Below are 17,415 nucleotides of genomic sequence, written 5' to 3'. Positions count from 1 at the left end.
TCTTTTTAACCATCGGTTATCATCTGGGATAATCAGAGGAGTGTACAAGATGCGCACATGTATCACTCCATCTACTTATGCAACGGTTTCACTAACTTTCTTCCCATCGAACAACATTATTTAAATCCTAAACCAGGTTTCTTAAAGGGACTTTGCTAGGTTTATAAAATAATTATAGATAATGAACCTCAGTTTTTGGTCATATCATTGGTTAGACACTTTAGGAAGTAGAAAAATTAAACTAATTTTTATCTGATGTTAGCACCGCGCTTCACATTCTGAGGACGTATCATGAAGGAATTGGAAAAAAAGCTTTGCAGACTGTATTGTTATCACCAACAAAAGACGGGATAAACATTTGAACATATTCCAGGATAAACTAAATGAACTCTTAATGATTCCACGTCCTTATCTGCACGTCTGGTGCTGAAAAACAAGCAGCCCACAGAACTGCAAAAAAAAAAAAAAAAGTCCCTTTGCCTTCACAGCGATGGCTATAACATCATGATGTAGTTGACTTGGCTCTTACTACCATCAGAACGACATCAGGAGAAGGAAAGAGACTATAACATTGTCGAATAAATATAAATGAATTATGTGTGGGACGAAAGTACTGGTCAGATCTGACCGTTTGTCACATAAAGGAAAATCACTTAAGCACCAATTTTTCGCAGTACACAATGATCCATTCTACATCTTACGGATTGTACATGCAACTGTTGTAGATATGGAAACTAGTAAATTGAAAAACATGAGATCTCCCCCATGTATCAAACATAAAATTATTCATTGAATTAATAGTTTCTCCATGTCTGGATGACGCTGATTCTGGAACTGTTGTTCAGTTGCTATTTAAAATTTCACACAAAAGTGAACTTAACGAAGTTCTAAAAGCAGCTGGAGCAGATACGTGCGGAGAAAGTGGGAAAGGGAGAGTGGACAGATGCGTGTTTATGACAGAGGATTGGTGTAAGGCTGACATTTTTATTGGAAAATTAGTTTTTCCTTATTATTTATTTCTTTTCTTTCTTCTAAAGCGCATCAACAGCTGACAGGATACGGCACCCATGAAGATAACCGATGTCTCTTCACTGACCCTGGTGCTGGAATGAAGGACCCGTATCGCCAGTACTGATGCGGCATCGGTGACAATGACGGAACTCTTCCCAACAGCTGCTGATGGAGCAAGATGCAGAGAAATCAGAACTAACTTGCTCTGTATCAGAGACCTGAGTAAGTGACTACGTCACACTACAAGGCACAACACCACTACGAAATGACATTTTAAAAAAAACGGCAATGAGGAAAACATTACTTAATCATTGGCGCAACATTTAATCGGAAAACCTGAGCAAGTTCTGACTTCATATTTTTTGTTGGGCGCTGTGTATTTTGGCAGTAAAGTAAACTGGAAAATCATTATGGAAATCAAGTCACATTAAATTTTGAACATTAAAAGAAAACCACACACGCAGAATGGACATAAACGAGCATTCACCGTCATCCAGTAACATATTTAACGTACCTCTAATTGCCCAGTCAGTAATCCAAAGTAGTACACGTAATAGGCAACAGCGGCCTCTGTAAGCCACACCCAAGCTTACTCAAACTAATGAACTCCCAGTTCAAGATTTTAAACATGGCTGCAGCAGCAGAACTCCCAGTTAGTACCTTAATTAGCTAGGAGCCACTTACGACTATGGTAACAGGCCCTTACGATGAACTATGTTTGCTAATACAGTCACTAGCCGTAACTGGGCCTGAAGTCAAGGTGGAGACGTAATCTGTTTAAAACTAAACAAACACTTGGTGTAATTTAAAATCGAATGCACTATAATAATAAAGTGAGCCTTAGGCTACTCAAGCTCTACCAAGTGAGTGTAATTCCTGGTGTAAGACTTTACAAAAGAAACGTAAAAGCTGCCCCTGAGAGACGAGTAAGACGGTGACAAGAAACACACCACCATTGTTCCTTAGTACAACACGATGTCAACTAAATAACTATGGAGACCCTAACAAACAACATGTACAAGCATAAAACATATTCACACAACGAGCCAAAAGCCCTCGTATTTTTGTAAGCAGTCAAAATGCACAACAACAATTCTGCGACCGCACGTGAATCAGGGAAATCATTCCCAGTTTACTACTGGAATACACGAAACCAACAAAAGGAAAGGCGACGGATACACACTTAAACACGCCGACGTACTTACAAGTAGGAAAATGAGATCATAGCAAACTGCAGTCCTCCATATCCTAGCCCTCGGGTGCAATCTCAACTTCATCCTTTTCTGCATCCCAAAGATTCCATATTTGCCAAGCACACGTTCTTCCATTTACTTCCTATCTTACTGTGTTTTGTTCACATTCGCTGAATAACATTTCAATACCAAAAATATTTTCCTCTGTCATCTCGTCAAGGATGTCATCTTGTCCGAACTGTAGGGGAACAGGGTTACACTGCACTGTGCACAAGTCGCTCGTCGCATGACACACCTGTCTCAAAACATCACAGCCAAACATGTCATTACCAAGGTCAGTGTTGCTGGAAAACCCCACCAGCTTTTTTTCGCAGACTGTGGCCAGGTCACCTCCAGCATACAAGATGAAATATGGTATCACCATTCCACTCTTCGTTTTCATTCACTCTCAAACCTGAGTTCTTATCTTTTAAATTTGATTTAAACGTTGAGATCTAAGAAATTTTTGGTTTTAGCCAGTCCAGTATGGAGACACTATTCAGTTTAATGACTCTGTGGAAATATGCTGATGTCGCATATTATAGGTGTTGGGCTTCCTAACTCAAATGCACATCAGACGTACTTTTCCACTTCCATGGTATCTTTCTTGTGTATTTCTCCTGTCACATTCATGTACATGTAGATGTTCTACCCATTCCAAAAATCTTAACTAACTTCTATAATTCTCCCACAGTCCTGCAATTAACTCTCTATGAATGTAAAACGGCAACATTCGCTCAATACCAGCTGGAAATACTTCTGTGTCCATCCATGCATAATTTCCTTCATGAATTTTTGTGCCATGGTCTGACAGGTATTATTTTCCACTTCAGAGATTACCTAACAACTCCCTTTGAATTTCTGCTGACCAACATTCCTTCAGAAATATATGGCAAAATCCTGTCGGATCCTTGCAAGTACTTGAAATTTTCTTTGCCCAAGGAACTGCATCCGCTTTCAGATGTCCAACTACCAAAGAAATCTGTTTCTGTGGCTACCGAGATACCGTCAGCACATCGATAAACTCTTAGAGGAATAGCTTTGGGATCATATTACCTTACCCCAAGTAACTGATCGTATGACATCTGATATATGCCACTTCTCCTGTAGCCACCTGTGAATGCATTACTACATGTTGCAACAACTTTTGAAGTACTTGTTCAGTTTTCACAAACCTCTTGTTATCTAAATTACGCTTTCAGATGACTCGCATGCTTGTCTCAGCACCAAGTGTATGATCTATTTCTTCTACATGGTCATTACATTTAGTACATTGCTCTAAAATTATAGAACCTCTTTGTATACCATTTCAGGTGCAGCTTACGTAACCTCTGCTTGTTCCATGTAGTTATGACACACATTTTCATTTGCTTTCAAATTTTTCGTGTGCTGTAGCTTGGACTGTTTGGCGTATGTTTCACAAAGTTTACACAGAAAAAAAAGTCTGCCTTTCAAGTAATGACTTTTATATCAGAATTAGCAGTCTCAACCAGTATAATTCAGTATTCGACAAACTGGTTTTATATGTCTTCATTCGCTTCCGATTTTGAGTTAGAAGTTTCAGTCAAAATTTGGGTTCACACATTACTAAACTCAGGTTTTAAATCCTCAGTCTTAGTGTTTACACAGGAATTTAGATTGGCATTGTTCTTTAGAAATTCAAAATTTAAAATACTTGGAATCTCAATTAACGACAATGTCAAAACATTATCCTATCATATTTGACACCCAGAGACAGTTTCTCCATGATTCATTCTGTCATTACGTAAGTGTCATCTGTTCCACTACGTACTGAATCCCTCAGCTCATGTACAACCTTTTTCACTCTTTCTTGAGCTATTGCTGTAGCACTAGGCGACTCTGCAGCAGATTCATCCTGATACTGAATCTGAGTGGGGGTACATATGTAGACTGAAATTTCCTGTACTGCTAACTTCCACGTTAAATCTATCTAGATCAATTTTATCTTCCGCCTCACTCTGGACGCACTGGATCCCCACTTGACCACTTTTCTTTGGTGTTTTATAAGACAACTCAGCAGTTGTAATAACATACACTACTGGCCATTAAAATTGCTACACCAAGGAGAAATGCAGATGATCAACGGGTATTCATTGCACAAATATATTATGCTAGAGCTGACATGTGATTACATTTTCACCCAATTTCGGTGCATAGATCCTGAGAAATCAGTACCCAGGACAACCACCTCTGGCCGTAATAACGGTCTTGATACGCCTGAGCATTGAGTCAAACAGAGCTTGGATGGCGTGTACAGGTACAGCTGCCCATGCAGCTTCAACACGATACCACAGTTCATCAAGAGTGACTGGCGTATTGTGACGAGCCAGTTTCTCGGCCACCATTGACCAGACGTTTTCAATTGGTGAGAGATCTGGAGAATGTGCTGGCCAGGGCAGCAGTCGAACATTTTCTGTATCCATAAAGGCCCGTACAGGACCTGCAACATGCGGTCGTGCATTATCCTGCTGAAATGTAGGGTTTCGCAGGGATCTAATGGAGGGTAGAGCCACGGGTCGTAACACATCTGAAATGTAACGTCAACTGTTCAAAGTGCCGTCAGTGCGAACAAGAGGTGACCGAGACGTGTAACCAACGGCACTCCATACCATCACCCCGGGTGATACGCCAGTATGGCGATGACGAATACACGCTTCCAATGTGCGGTCACCGCGATGTCGCCAAACACGGATGCGACCATCATGATGCTGTAAACAGAACCTGGATTCATCCGAAAAAATGACGTTTTGCCATTCGTGCACCCAGGTTCGTCGTTGAGTACACCATCGCAGGCGCTCCTGTCTGTGATGCAGCGTCAAGGGTAACCGCAGCCATGGTCTCCGAGATGGTAGTCGATGCTGCTCCAGACGTCGTCTAACTATTCGTGCAGGTGGTTGTTGTCTTGCAAACGTGCCCATCTGTTGACTCAGGGGTTCCGACACATTCCAGCAGCTGTGGACAGTCTGATAGTCAGACAGTGGCTTGTCAGAGGAGTGCCAGTCAGTGTCCATCGAATTGCCCTTCTGCCGTACGTTACAGATGGTCTCACGCAATCGACAAATTTGTGACCACTTGGCATCCTTATCAGACCACAGTAAGGATGTATGGACTTCTGTAAAACTCTCATTCTTTCTTACCTTTAAAAGAACTATCTACCATCTAGCCATGCTTTTCTCAGCGCTTCTTTTGTAAAATCCCTGCTACGTGTCGAATGTGCAACAAACGTTTTATCATTGGTGCTTTTATAGTAGAATTCATAACATTTTCCAGCAAACTAATGCACAACTTTGTTACATACTTCAAATTGTCCATTCATATTTGTGGATCGAATTTTAACAGGTAGTTGAAACGGACAAGAAACATATCTCTATGCAAACAAATTCTCTGTAGTCGTAACTGGGGGCATAACAGGCACTTGTGAATCAGTGCTACTCCTGACCTACCTGGTGCTTCTTGCAGCTTGTCCACGTAAGCGCGCCACAACTTTTACATCGTACTCGGTTTATCTGGTCAGCACTCATTCTGGCGGTGCATTACAACCAGTGGCACGTACACCATCTCCGAATTAAAAGAGACGCTAGGAATGCAGTTGACTGTCCAGCAAATAAGCACCAAACTTGTCTGTTAAACACGGGCTGTATTGTTGCGGCCCACTGTCCTCCAGTTTGATTGGTGTACAACAGTATTGCAAACCAGAGGTTATTAAACAACACACCAAAAATCACATGCCCATCACGGAAGCCACTACTTTCAAATAATCATCTTCCCAAGGCAACTTTCACAAACTTGCGACCCCAGTGGGGTATCAGACAAATTATGTTGCCATATTGGAGACTTTATAAACAATACACTAGGATGGTTCTTATACTGCTTAGCACCTAAACCTCCAAGTTTTTCCACTACATTAAGAAGTCATCTGTGATTATTTACCACTACAATGAGTGTGTACACAGGAAGAGAATAAGTATAGCCTTAGTTACCAGTACCAACGTGAGAAATGACATCTCATCTAACATGTCTAAATCTGTAGTTATTATCACAGTCAAACATATAACTTTTAATCACCAATCAAAATCACCTTCTACACGACTATCCTCAGCTATACCTCGTCAGTACCATATGAACTAGCAAACAGCTTATTGCGTGGCTGAGGTTGAGATGCCATCAACGATAGCTCTGTCTTCATCCAAAAATCATCGTGATCTGATCTGAACAAGGGAATGTGACAGCTATATGAACCTTTTTAGTGCGCACTGTGATTTCAGAAACGTTCCTTTTCCTACTATACATTATTTTGATACTTTCAAAAAGGGTTCAAATGGCTCTGAGCACTATGGGACTTAACGTCTGAGGTCATCGGTCCCCTAGAACTTAGAACTACTTAAACCTAACTAACCTAAGGACATCACACACATCCATGCCCGAGGCACGATTCGAACCTGCGACCGTAGCGGTCGCGCGGTTCCAGACTGAAGCACCTAGAACCGCTTGGCCACTCCGGCCGGCTTTGATACTTTGATGCTCCACACTTGCACCTCATACATAAAACTCACTCAGAACCCTTCTTGCAATAACATTAAGATCGCTCTGTTGACTACTAAACGTAGTTTTATGGAAGGACTACTTTGTTTCGTCCACTCTTCAGAGCCGGGGACGAGTGTGACTAGCTGTTGCTTCCCTTTAAAACATTCTTACATTTTATTTTTTTGTGTAAGTGTACCTTCGCCAGTCTTCCAGAACACTCGAGACACCTCACTTTCAACACTCTTCGGGTCCTTGCTTCCGCCCACCTGTATGACTTACAGCTTCAGTGAACACACATCGCCCAACAGCATGGCAAATGGTCGAATATGGCTGCCGCTTACCTCACCAAATTCTCTTGTGCTGTCTAATCTAAATTCACATAAATCATGAACCAACGTCGGAACTGGATGCGGCGTGCACTAATCAAATATAAAATACTTAAAGCATATATCAAGGATATTTCCTTCTCAAATTTCTCTTTATCTTAACTTAATAGACTACCTAACATTATCTTCTGAAGATGCCCCACATTGATATTTTAGCATCATGAATTTTAATTCCACTCTTGGACCTTTCTTTTATTTCCATCACTGCTTCTTTGATGTATAGATTGAACAGTAGTGACGAAAGACTACATCCCTGTCTTAACCTTTCTTATTCTGAACACTTCGTTCTTATTCTTTCGTTCTTATAGTTCCCTCTTGGTTATTCTAAATATTGTGTATTATCCGCTTTTCCCTTAGAGTAGCAGTTGCAACGTACGTCCTTAATTGTTTGCTGCATGTATTCCAATCTCTGCCTTCCTGTACAGTTGTTAACCTCTATAGCTCCGTCTAGTACACTGGAAGCTATTTCCCAATGTCTTAACAAATGTCCTACCATATTGTCCCTTCTTCTTGTCAGTGGTTTCCATATACTCTCTACGTTATTAGTACATCTAATTTCAACATACTTCTGTAGCTCCATATCTCAAATGCTTCGATTCTCTTCTTTTCCTTTTCCCATAGTCCATGTTCCACTACCATACAGTTCTGCGCTCCAAACGTACATTCTCAGAAATTTCTTCCTCCAATTAAGGCCTTTGTTTTATGCTATAAAAGATTTTCCAAGAACCGGGATGCCCTTTTTGCCAGTGCTAGTCTACCTTTTATGTCATCCTTGCTCCGTCCGTCATGGGTTGATTTCCTGTCTAGGTAGAAGAATTCCTTCACTTCATTTACTTCCTGAGCATCCATCCTAATGTTAAGTTTCTCGCTGTTCGCATTTCTGGTACTTCTCAGTATTTTCGTCTTTCTTCGATTTACTCTCAGTCCTTATACCGAACTCATCAGACTGTTTATTCCATTCAGCAGATCTTGTAAGTCTTCTTGAATCTCATTAAGGATAGGATTGTCATCAGCGAATCTTATCATTGATATCCTTTCGCATTCATTTTTAATTCCACTCTTGAATTTTTATTCTATTTGCATAATTACTTCTTAGCTGCATAGATTGAACAGTAGGGATGAAAGAGTATACCCCTGCCTTACACCGTTTTTAATCCGACCACTTCTTTCTTGGTCTTCCACGATTGGCTCATGTACATATTGTATATTACCCATCTTCCCCTATAGCTTACCCCTATTTTTCTCAGATTTTCGGGCATCTTGCAGCATGTTACATTGTCCAACGCTTTTTCCAGATTGAAAGATCCTTTAAACATGTCTTGAGTTTTCTTTTGCGTCACTTCCATCGTCAACCACAAAGTCACAATTGCCTCTGTAGTGCCTTTACCTTTACTAAAGCCAAATTGATCGTCATATGACACATCATCTATTCTCTTTTCTATTCTTCTGTATATTATACTTGTCAACAACTTGGATGCATGAGCTGTTAAGGTGAATGTGCGAAAATCCTCGCACTTGTCGGCTCTTCGGAATTTAATGGATGATACTTTTCCTAAAGTCAGATGGTACAGCTCCAGTATCATGAATTCTGCCCATCAAGTTGAATAGGCGTTTCGTTGCAACTTCCCCCAATTTATTAGAAATTTTTATGGAATGTTATCTTGATCCTAACTTTCACAAAGCTCTTACCTTTCCGAAATTCAAAATCCTCAATTTTCTCTCATATCCTCTAATATGTCCACAATTACTGGGTTGGTGCATAAGTTCGTAGCGTTTTTCGATAAGTTTAATAAACACAACAGATACACATAACAGAGACTGTAGTAGTCAATAATATGTTCTCCTACACTGTTCACAACAGTCTCCCAACGCTGGGGTAACTTTTCGATTCCGCGATTGCAGTAATCACGTGGTTTTGAGGCGAAAACTCGTCGAGCCATGGTCGGAGCGTACTTTCGTCCGTAAAGGAAGTTACTTTAAGGTTATTCGGGAGAGAACAGAAAAGGTGAAAACCTGAGGGGGAAAGATCAGGTGAATAAGGTTTATCGGCGTAGCAAGTGAGGGTGGGAGTAGCATCACTTCACGCAGTCTTTCTGGTCGTTGTTCTTGGATTGCGTCTGCAAGAAATCTCAGTTGTTGACAATAAATCTTAGCAGTGACTTGATACGCCACGGGGAAGCAGTTCGTAGTACATCACATCGTCACTGTCCCACCAGACGCGCAACATTATATTTTGTGGATGCGCACAGGTCTTTGTACGCGGAGTTGCTTTCTTGATTTGGCTGAATCGTCCCTTTTTCTCCTTATATTAGCATTAATACACCATTTCTCGTTACCGGTAACGATACAGGATAGGAATGGTCTGTGCTGTTCACGAGCCACTTGATGACAGGCAGGCAAAGATGCACGCTGATTTTTGCTATTGTGGCTTAGAGCATGCGGTACCCATACACCCGATTTTGGAACCTTTCCCACTGCATGCAAATGTCGCACTATGTTGGAATGATCGCAGTTCATCACGTTTACCAGTCCTCGAATACACTGTTGTGGATCGTTGTGGACTAATACGATTAAACGTTCTTTATGAAACCTCGAAGGTCTTCCTGAACGCGGAGAATCATTAATGCCAAAACTATCCTCCTCAAAACGAGAAAACCGTTTTCTTGCCATTCTCTGTCCAGTGGCATTATTGCCATACACGGAACCAATGTTTCTGGCTGCCTCCGTTATCACCCTTCTACTGAACTCAAACAGATGATTGTGACGGAAGTGTTCCCATTTCTCCACTTGGCACTCCATTTTCTAGCATCCACAGTTCCACTCATTATCTCCAAATGACAATATGTAATCTCAAATAGCATCAGTGAACTACAAATAAAAATAAAAGTCGATGAATTTACTCACGGCAACCGGAACAACAACATGGAAAACAAAAATGCTATTAACTTGTGCACCAACCTAATATTTTAAAAATACGGATACAATTTTATGCTAACAAAGCATTTAGATGGAACAATGCCTATTGACATTAACAAACTATAAGTAGGGTAAATTAGAATGTCAGTGGTCTTTGTTGCTGGATTGTAGTGCGAGTCGTTTACGAGATATCGTATTTCGAAAAATTCCCTCACTAACACTTGTACAATACCTGTGGTAGCAAACACTAAAGAATAACAGAAGTGTATACACCAGTTATATGGATTCCGACTAGTAATGAGACAACTGATCATCACAGGTTGTGCTGAAAATGATCACCGGCAGCGGCAATAGATGCTTCCAATTTGGAACGGAAAGACTGCTGCACACGTGCTAGCATTTCAGTAGAGATGTACGAGCATGCTGCAGTAGAGAGTCGTTGCGTATCATCGGGTGTAGTTGATATGTCCTTGTAGACAGCGACTTTCAGCTTTTCTCACAGAAAAAAGTCTGCAGCCCTCAAATCCGGGGAACGGTCCGGCCAAGGTACAGGTCCTTTTCGTCCAATTCAACAATTTGGAAACAATTCGTGAGGACGTGCTGCAGTACTTCGTGCACTATGAGCTGGAAGCCATCATGTTGGTACCTCAGGTTCCTCCTAGTCTACAGAGAAACGTCTTCTAGCATCGGTGGAAGATGGTCTGTTAGGAGGCTGCGATACTTATGGACGTTTAGTGCTCCGTCTGTGAAAAACGAGCTTGTGAGCTGATGGTTCACGATCCCACATGACACGTTTACTCTTCAAAGACGCTGACTTTCCACCTGTAAGTAGGCTGTTTAGGTTCTTGTATTGGTAACGCCACCGCCACGTAGCGCTCTGTATGAAAGTCACTGGCTGTGCTGTGTGCAGTCTGTGACTAGTTTGCATTGTTGTCTACCATTGTAGTGTTGGGCAGCTGGATGTGAACAGCGCGTAGCGTTGCGCAGTTGGAGGTGAGCTGCCAGCAGTGGTGGATGTGGGGAAGTGAGATGGCGGATTTTTGAGAGTGGATGATCTGGACGTGTGTCCATCAGAAACAGTACATTTGTAAGAATGGATGTCATGAACTGCTATATATATTATGACTTTTTAACACTATTAACGTAAATACATTGTTTGTTCTCTATCAAAACTTTTCATTTGCTAACTATGCCTATCAGTAGTCAGTGCCTTCAGTAGTTTGAATCTTTTGTTTAGCTGGCAGTAGTGGCGCTCGCTGTATTGCAGTAGTTCGAGTAACGAAGATTTTTGTGAGGTAAGTGATTTGTGAAAGGTATAGGTTAATGTTAGTCAGGGCCATTCTTTTTAGGGATTATTGAAAGTCAGATTCCATTGCGCTAAAAATATTGTGTGTCAGTTTAAACACAGTCATATATAACTTTTCTAAGGGGACGTTTCACCCCTGACGAAGCCAACGGAGTTTGTCATCAGACCAATGATGAATGTTTTTGCTGTTTAACTGCCCAGGATTGGTAAATGTGGTTTCATCACTAAACAAGATACGTGATACATCTGGAGTATCCTGTCTTAATGCCCATGTAAATGAGTTAACGCGATTCACATTATCGTTTCCATGCAGTTCCTGATGGAGAGAGATGTGACAGGAATGGAACCTATGTCGCTAGAGAATGCATTGGACACTTGCCTGACTCATGCCACTTCCTCGTACGATTGCGCGGGAGTTAGCGTGCGGATCAACTGCCACAGCAGCAAGAGCATTAATTGCTCCCTCTTCTGTCGTCGCTTGTTTCTTTCTGTTAAGTTGTCTAAATGTTACACAAGCACTTTCTCGTCACTGCTTGAAAAGGTTGATTAATAACTGTCGAGATGGTTGACGCCTGTTGGGATTCCTGTTGCATACACTGTACAAGAACGAATTGCATTCTTCGTACGCACTCCATACACCATGAGCAAGTCGGTTTTTCTGCATTGGTAAATCCCTCTGTCCACTCACGACCTACTGCTTGTCCTGTCACAAGCTATTTGACTAAGAAGTCGTAAAGCACTCACGGAACCCACAGGCAAACTACCAATCCATTCTGTGAGAACAGCACATCAATAGCATTTTCCATTTCCGCAACATTAGCGGTGCAAGTTTTAGGTGATTCACTCTGTATATCCCATGCCCCTTTCTTGATCTGGAGCCTCGCTAAGCTCTTTCCAACACCAACACTGGACCTCCCGTGTATTGCTAATCGAGAAGCATTTCTTCTTTAATCACGTTATGAGACAGTTTTCCCTCCATCCCCTGCCCCCTTCCCTCTGCCCTGTAGCTGAGTCCCCCACTGTACTGTTTACACCCGTCCCTCAGCCCTCCGCGTTTAGAAGTGGAAATCCTGTTGTTCTCTTAAAGCTGAGGCCTTCGTTTGTAATTTGAGCGAAAATACAGGGCTATTACAAATGATTGAAGCGATTTCACAGCTCTACAATAACTTTATTATTTGAGATATTTTCACAATGCTTTGCACACACATACAAAACTCAAAAAGTTTTTTTAGGCATTCACAAATGTTCTATACGTGCCCCTTTAGTGATTCGGCAGACATCAAGCCGATAATCAAGTTCCTCCCACACTCGGCGCAGTGTGTCCCCATCAATGAGTTCGAAAGCATCGTTGATGCGAGCTCACAGTTCTGGCACGTTTCTTGGTGGAGGAGGTTTAAACACTGAATCTTTCACATAACCCCACAGAAAGAAATCGCATGGGGTTAAGTCGGGAGAGCGTGGAGGCCATGACATGAATTGCTGATCATGATCTCCACCACTACCGATCCATCGGTTTCCCAATCTCCTGTTTAAGAAATGCCGAACATCATGATGGAAGCGCGGTGGAGCACCATCCTGTTGAAAGATGAAGTCGGCGCTGTCGGTCTCCAGTTGTGGCATGAGCAAATTTTCCAGCATGTCCAGATACACGTGTCCTGCAACGTTTTTTTCGCAGAAGAGAAAGGGGCCGTAAACTTTAAACCGTGAGACTGCACAAAACACGTTAACTTTTGGTGAATTGCGAATTTGCTGCACGAATGCGTGAGAATTCTCTACCATCCAGATTCGCACATTGTGTCTGTTCACTTCACCATTAAGAAAAAATGTTGCTTCATCACTGAAAACGAGTTTCGCACTGAACCCATCCTCTTCCATGAGCTGTTGCAACCGCGCCGAAAATTCAAAGCGTTTGACTTTGTCATCGGGTGTCAGGGCTTGTAGCAATTGTAAACGGTAAGGCTTCTGCTTTAGCCTTTTCCGTAAGATTTTCCAAACCATCGGCTGTGGTACGTTTAGCTCCCTGCTTGCTTTATTCGTCGACTTCCGCGGGCTACGCGTGAAACTTGCCCGCACGCGTTCAACCGTTTCTTCGCTCACTGCAGGCCGACCCGTTGATTTCCCCTTACAGAGGCATCCAGGAGCTTTAAACTGCGCATATCATCGCCGAATGGAGTTAGCAGTTGGTGGATCTGTGTTGAACTTCCTCCTGCAGTGTCGTTGCACTGTTATGACTGACTGATGTGAGTGCATTTCAAGCACGACATACGCTTTCTCGGCTCCTGTCGCCATTTTGTCTCACTGCGCTCTCGAGCGCTCTGGCGGCAGAAACCTGAAGTGTGGCTTCAGCCGAACAAAACTTTATGAGTTTTTCTACGTATCTGTAGTGTGTCGTGACCATATGTCAATGAATGGAGCTACAGTGAATTTATGAAATCGCTTCAATCATTTGTAATAGCCCTGTAGTTTCGGTTTTTTAACAACAGCGCCGAAAGCTCTCCCTTTGTTTTCCGTGATTGAGCAGCACAAAATAAAGTGGCTCTTCAACGTTATCATTGTATCGCAGAGTTCATGCAATGATCGCTACCCGAGCTGATTGTTAAACTGCAGTTGTCTGAACGCGTCGACCAGAGATACTCGTTTCTCAACTACAGTATAGCGGCCACGAGACGTCCTTAGAACCAAAAAGAAAATGCTTGACGATTCTGTACCTACATGAACTTATTGTTTCGGCTTTTTCCAATTTCTGCAGAACAAAATGAACTCTTTCAGAACTAGTGCAAAAAACGGTGACAGTTCTGCTGTATCGTTGCGAAACTAGTGTGATCCGAACAGGCTGAACAGATAATTTCTTGTACTTTATTTCACTTAAGACGGGTTTTCATAGCTGCAGGCATTTTGCGCCACGTAGTACGTGTTTTGGTTGACGTAGCGCGTCGTGCCCTGATGACAGCAAGTGTCAGTGATGATCAAAGCTGTGAAGATGGTTTCTGACAGAGCACATTGAGTAGTGTGCCAGTGCTTTATGTCAGACGTGACAGGCCAGGTGGATATGGATGAGTCTAATGCTTTGTACGTTGCCTTCTAGTAAAGCAGTCACTGCAACCTGGATACAGATTGAAACGCCAGGAAATGTAATTGGCGAATGGAGGGAGCGCTAGGTGTTAGCGATTTTTTCTTTTTCTGAAATTTCATCAACGAGTACCTCCACGCTACGCCAATCAGGAACGTTCAACGTTCTTGGAGAGAGCCAACTACAGATATGAAAACCTGACCCGACCGGACCAGGACGGCTTGCACGGCTCAACTGCTGAGACAGTGGTACCAGAGACAGGCGAAAGCACTCTTATTCTGATGCGCAGACCTGAGTAAGAAACTTGACTTCACTCCAAACAACAACATCACTAGCTGACAATATTTAAAATCACACCCAAACATGCAGTTGAGGAATGCCCCAAAACTTAACAGAAATGCAGAAAATAAAACGTCTGACCACAATAATTATCAAACTCGAAAGCATATGCACAGTAATTAAGCAAAAAGGACTCATATTCAAACAGTTATATATGAGGGTATTTCAGAAAGTAAAGGTACACCGTACGCCAGAGGAACAGAAGAGTTTTGGCGAGCAAGTTGGCAACACTGGTGTTAACCTTGAACCGTTAGCTTTCTCCTCGCGGTCGTTCGGCAGTTGAACGTTGCTTCTGGTTGGAGTAGGTCGTGTTTAAAATGGCTACGCTGATTCGGAAACCCGCCAAATGCGATGTGCACTCCGTCATACATTTTCTTCATGCAAAAAGGTCAGCGACCAGCGGATATTCACAAAGAAATTGTTTCTGTTTATGGGAACATTATGAATCGACAAAATGTAACGAAATGGTCTCGTCATTTCTCTGAAGGTAGGACCGATGTTCATGGCGAACAAAGAACAGGTCGCCCATCTGTGATCTCTGATGCCCTCCTTCGGGGAACGGAGGAAGCAATTCGTGAAAATAGACGTCTCACATTGAAAGAATTGCATAAGATCATACCGGACGTGTCAATCACAATTCTTTATGACGTTGTGACTGACAAGTTAGGTTACAGGAAATTGTGTGCGCGCTGGGTTCCAAAACTGTTAACGGAAGAACAGAAAAAGAAAAGGATGGGCTTTGCACGCGACTTCCTCACACGCTATGCTGAAGCAGGTGATGAGTTCCTTGATCACACTGTGACAGGTAACGATATGTGAGTTTATCACCATACACCTGAATCCAAGCAACACTCAATGCAATGGCGCCATTCGAATTCACCAAAAGCCAAGAAATGCAAAGCGTCGATTTTAGCGAAGAAAATCATGGCTTCTGTTCTTTGGGACAGACAAGGCATTCTTCTGTTGGAATTTATGCCCCCTGGAACGACAATTAATGCTGCTGGATATTGCCAGACTTTGAAACGTCTTCGAAGGGTAATTCAAAACAAACGCAGGGGAATGCTGACAAGTGCAGTCCGCTTGCTTCATGACAACGCTCGGCCTCACACAGCGCTCGTAACCAAAGTACTATTCATACAATTCAAATGGGAAGTATTGGACCATCCGCCATACAGCCCGGACCTTGCACCCACCAACTTCCATGTCTTCCGTTACCTGAAGTCACATCTTGGTGGAAAATCATTCCACGACGATGAAGAGATCAAAGATGAAGTTGAAATGTGGTTCTGACAACAGGCGGCAACCTTCTATGACTGTGAGATACAAAACCTTGTGCACCGACTTAACTGATGTTTGGATAACGGGGGTGATTACGTCGAAAAATAACAAATAATCCAGTTAATAAAATGTAACTGACGTTTTCTAAATAAATGTCCTATTTAAGGACTGCAAGCCATTGTATCTTTACTTATCGAAATGCCCCCGTACTAAACGTTTTTCAACCTGTCCAACTAGTAATAAAGCCTACTGGACGTTAGAAGACACTGTAGCGGCCGTTCTAAGCTACAACCAAAGCTACATAAGCTGGAGTGCTCACAGTTTGTTAACTTTAAAGATTTTGACGTCACTTATGCCAGTAGGCTCTTATGATAAACTACGACTCAGCTAATTGAGACTAATCTTAACTTAAACTAGGTTTTCGTTTAAAGCGGGGAGCTAACCCATTTATAACTGGACAGGCATTAGCATTACTAACAGTAAAACCCGCCGATGTGCGGAAACAGCGGCCATGGAACGTCACTCTGACAGACGGTGCCGCGGAAGATAGGGGGCGGGATTTTTAAAATGCATGACAGACGGGACCGCATGGAAAATAGTTCGTGTGAGAAATGGCTAAAAATTTTGATAAGAAACTTCGAGTACCTGTTAGTGTCGACGAAGATGCACTGTTAATAGACACAGTGTCAAAACATGTTGGTGATTTTTTTCTGTTCTGGAGCAAAGAATCCTCTTCTTAAAATGTATATATTTGAATGGTGTCTGTTTTGTTGGGCATGTCGGACAGAACAGACACGATTCAAATATATATCCATTTCTGAACATGATGGCCCATTGATGTTTGTTCCAGCGACGATTCACTAATATCGTCCGACTCTTAGGGGAAGCACTAATTCACCAGTAGAGAATTTAATGCATAAGGGATGCTGCATTGTAGCATGCGATAAGCTACAAATATGAAAAGGTCAGGGACCGTGTCCGGATGGTGAAAGGCGTTAAAGCAACCGCTCATGAGAAGTGGCAAGTTCGAGTTCATTCCCTGGTCTGACACAAATATTCAACTTCGCTGCGTATGGTAAGTTGGAAATTTGAATTGATCAGGGCCCGAATGGCCGAGGTGGTTAAGGCAACCGCTCATGGGAACTGATAAATCAATTTTCGAGTCTCGATTCGGCACAAATTTGCAACTTTCGCTGCTGCATTACCACAGTGTCTTCTGGGTTTCGTTTTCGCTTTTGAGAAGAGAGCGGAGCTTACGCTAGTCAGCGAAGGAAACGTGCTTTTGTCGGGGTCACTTATTGACTTCTACGTCCGAGATGAACAGGCAGCGGG

The sequence above is a fragment of the Schistocerca piceifrons genome, chromosome 1, assembly GCF_021461385.2.
Source record: "Schistocerca piceifrons isolate TAMUIC-IGC-003096 chromosome 1, iqSchPice1.1, whole genome shotgun sequence".
Taxonomy (NCBI): Eukaryota; Metazoa; Arthropoda; class Insecta; order Orthoptera; family Acrididae; genus Schistocerca; species Schistocerca piceifrons.
Note: the sequence above shows the minus strand (reverse complement) of the source record.